The following is a 4,282-nucleotide window of genomic DNA, read 5'->3' as shown; positions in this document are numbered from 1 at the left end:
AGTTAGGAGCTGCTAGGAGGCACAGTGGACAGAGTGCCATGCCAGGAGTCAAGAAGACTCATCTGTCTGAGTTCGAATCTGGCCTCAGACGTTTACTAGCTGTGTGATCCTGGGCAAATCACTTGCCCCTGTTTGTCACAGTTTCCTCATCTGTAAAACAGTAATACCTATTTTGCAGGATTGTTGTAAAAATCAAATGAGATTAGCATATGTAAACTGCTTAGCAAAACTTACAGTGCTATGTAAATGTTAACTATTTTTATTAATATTAATATTATTAGGTAGAACTCCCTGTGGCAAATATATAACAAGACACCAGACAAGATTCACACAGGATGCACAAGTATGAAAGGGATATAATCTGTACCATTGAAGAGAACTTCCAAATCGATAAGGTTCCATATCTTTTTGAGTATGGTTATGAATTGAATATCAAAAGGTTCAAGAGGAGATAGGGTGAGGTCAGTGCAACAATTTTTATTCTTTTTTTGAAGTAAAAAAAAATCAAACTATTTTTTCACCACACCACTAGGAAAATATGACATAGCCTTGAAACACTGAATAGGAAGGCTATGTTAATTGCATTCAGTAAGTAGTTGGTAAAAAGAGAACAAGATCTTTTCCAACACAATGTCTAGTACTAGCCTGTTGCATAAGGTTTCAACCAACAGTGATAATTGGATAATTGGTGCTAGCTCCTCTTGTATTCTGGGGTAGAGAAAAGCTCTCCCTTGCAACCTGCTTAGAAGTTTAAGTTGTTTTCCTACCCTTTCCTGTCCTAAGAGGTTCCTCTCAACAAGTTGTTTCTGTGGAAGAGGGCAAAAGAGCAGAAACAGGGTCAGGTATCACATCTTTTTCTGCTTCAGGGAAAACTAACTGACCCAAACCAGTCATCTACCATTCCATTAAGCAACAGGTTTAAGATTGTTATGTAAGCAAAGAGAGGCTTCCTTTGGCCTTAACTCAAAACTGTTTCACGTTACTCTCAAAAAACACTAACTGAAGTGTTGCACCTATAGTACCTTCCAGAAGGGCAAAAAAAAGTAACCTGAGCAGCAGTCCAAGAAAAGTCACCGTGAAGGAACCTGAGCTTCACATGCCTGGTGGGAGATTTCCCATTTATGATATTGCTTGGTGTCCTGGTGAAAGCTGGCGCAAGCACTGTCTTCATCATCTGGGACCTGCTCAGTACTGTAATGCAAGTAACCCTCTTTCCCTAGACTCCCTTCTGAATGCCAGTTCTTACACTGGGAAGAAAAGCACAACTGTGTCTCTCTTTTCCAATTGGTCCTGAATTCATGACAGCTACTTTCTGGTCTATGGGAAATGGTTCAATCAGGTGGATGTGAAATTGGCACCAAACAAAAGTGGATGACTACTTCAGGGATTCATACCAGGTGGGAAGTAGGTTGGGGAGGAGAAGTGCTAATACCTATAAACCCAAACGTTTATTCCAGCTTCTAGGTATGGAATATCTCTGAACTAGCTGAAAGCTGTTAAGGATCATTGTCACAGAAGGGATGGGCCTGGGTACTATTAGCTCTCCATGCTACCTTTAATCCAGATCTGAGCAACAATTTCTTCCATTTCTTCACCTATGGGCTAAAACATATAATGGAACCAATAGAGTCCAGAGGCAGATGTGAAATTCCCATAAAGGTATTCTTAAACTTGCTACCAGCCTCAATTTCTTCATTCTTAAATTTTCATGGAAAGGTAAAAATTTCCATACATTTTTACAAGTAGACCCTTTCTCCCAGCCCAGATGGCTACTGACAATGACTCTGTTTTGCAACAGATGCCAGGGAATCCTTCATTTTCTTGATCATGGTGGGAATGAGGGACTTATGATCATCAACATGTTTGGTCACAACACATAGCTGCCCCTTCACCTGCTGCTCCTTACTCCCAGCATCCATCAAGTCTTTGCCTTTGTCATTGCAGTGCATGGTACATCGAACCAGGCGGTCCTGGAATTTCTCCAGTTTGCTGATCATAAAAGCCTGTGCCTGGGCCAGTGGAGCGTGGCAGTGTTCAATGCACTGATGAACCTAATGCATGGAGGCCTGGGTATCTTCACAGCAGGTGGCACTGCACCGGAATATGGTACCCTGCATCTTGCGGATATTCTCCTGTTCCAGCCCTTTCACCATGTGTTCACAGCCTTCTGCACCCTCAGCTGATGTGACTTCGCCATGGTGTACATATGCACACCCTGAGCCCCAGCCCTGCGCCTGGCCCTGCTAGCCCGAGTGCTCAACAATTTTTATTCTAAACAGTTAGTCTAACTAATACATTTCAGCGGGCTTCATCCTTAGGCGTGTAGTGTAGCCAGAAAACTGGACTAGAGGAAGACAAAGCACCTTTGTTATTAATTAGCTCTGTGGCCTTAGGCAAGCCATTTAGTTTCTCTTAGTTTCCTCAACAACAAAGGAAATAATGAATAATGCCTCCCCTTACCCAAATCACTAGGTTGTTATAAAGATTTTTAAAAATAGAGAAACCTCAATTGTATTTACTATATGTGTAAGGTATTTTGCTAATCCTAGAATTTGGGAGAGGGGAAGAAACTTTGCAGTCATCTAGTCTAATTCCCTCTTCTTACAGTTGAGGAAATAAGAGACCTGAAGAACTTACTTGAGTGACTTGCGCAAGGTCACAAAATGACTTAGCATCAGTCATAACTAGAACCTAGGTTTACTCACTGCCAGTTTAATGTTTCTTCGTACAGTAGCTGATAAAAAAATATATCATGCTCTCTACCCTCAAGGAGATATAAATCTCTACCTGAATAGACCAGATAGAAATAAATAATTACATAATACTGGGATTAATTAATAGATGTTACATAGTGCCTGTTTAACACATAAATTCAAAGGAAGGTACTTCTTCTGTGGACTGGAGTGAGCTAAGAAGATTGCATATTGGAGAAAGGGCTTCAGGTAGACCTTGAAGGATATGTAGGATTTGGCTGGGTGGAGACACTTGAGAAGGGCATTAAAAGGGGTTCAAGTGGGGGATAGTCCTTTGAAAACTATGTCATTTCATTTTGTAATTTCAGTAAGGGATAAAATCATGGACCATGAGTTACAAAGACTAGGGTTCCAATCTTACCTCTTAGACTTTCTAACGGAGTGATCATTGACAATTTACTTAACCTCTTAGTCTCAGTTTCCTCATCTGTAAAATGGAGACAATAATGCCAGTAGTGATTCATTGTACAGGGTTATTGTGAAGTCTAAAAGAGATACTGTACATAAATTGCTCTGTAAACCTTAAAATGATGGGGTTCAAACTCTGGAAATCTCCTTGAACTCTCCTTATATCTCCCCATTTAACCTGGCCTTTCATACTCAAATCTGTGGCCATTTATGTTACCTCTTGATTGCCCCACCTGCTTCCCACCCAAACCCTCCATTGTCTGATAACTCCTGATTGCCTCCAGCTGTTTCCCACCCTGGATTACATCACTAGTTACCCCAATCCCATCAAGATTCTCCTTAGACCCTCCTCCCAGACCACTAGACCACCTCTAGATCTTTCCCATGGACTTTCTGTACATAAGTTCTGATGAGGTTCAGACTCTAGGAGCTTCCTTGAGCTCCCCTGGAATTTCCTCACTGAACCTGGCTTTTCATACTCAAATTGAGCTTTCCTGTATCTCCTCACAGAATCTGACCTTTCATACTCAAATTGATCTCTTCCTGTATCTCCTCACAGAATCTGGCCTTTCATACACAGATCTGTGATCATTGTCTGTTATCCCTTGATTGCCCTACCTGCTTCCCACCTAGGCGCCCCCAAGTCTGATATTTGTTGATTCTCCTCAAGACCCTTCCTAAACCCCTCCTCCCATCACCCTGGACTACCAGACCACCCTCCCCAGATCCTTTCTATACTCTTTTCTGTATTTAAGTTCCATCTTGCCTCCATGAAGGTGCTCAGATGCAATCCAGCTCAGACTCTGTCTAGCTGGGATTGTGTCTGGCCCGCTTGTGAATACAAGCGTCACAAGTGCTTAGGCTCCTTAAGAGGCAACCCAATTAGGCGAATCCTTAATAAACTTTGTTTTCTTTGGCTTTAAGAAGGTTTGAGTCGAATTCATTCGAGCACGACCCGGACCGTCGGTATTTTGGGGTCCCCGATCACCATTAACCTCATCAGTTCCATCTTGCCTCTGTGAAGGCGCTCAGATTCAATCCAGCTCAAACTCTGTCTAGCTGGGATTCTATCTGACCCACTTATGAATACAAGCATTACAAATGCTTAGGCTCCTTAAGAT

The 4,282-nt window shown here is 42.0% G+C and overlaps 1 pseudogene; it reads right to left on the bottom strand.

Annotated features, from left to right (window-relative positions):
* Positions 1 to 296: 296 nt before the first annotated feature.
* On the bottom strand, positions 297 to 3,448 carry LOC140511350 (protein FAM136A pseudogene; annotated as a pseudogene).
* Between the last annotated feature and the right edge of the window lie 834 nt (positions 3,449 to 4,282).

Source organism: Notamacropus eugenii, chromosome 6, assembly GCF_028372415.1.
Source record: "Notamacropus eugenii isolate mMacEug1 chromosome 6, mMacEug1.pri_v2, whole genome shotgun sequence".
Taxonomy (NCBI): Eukaryota; Metazoa; Chordata; class Mammalia; order Diprotodontia; family Macropodidae; genus Notamacropus; species Notamacropus eugenii.
This window is presented reverse-complemented; position numbering and strand designations above follow the sequence as displayed.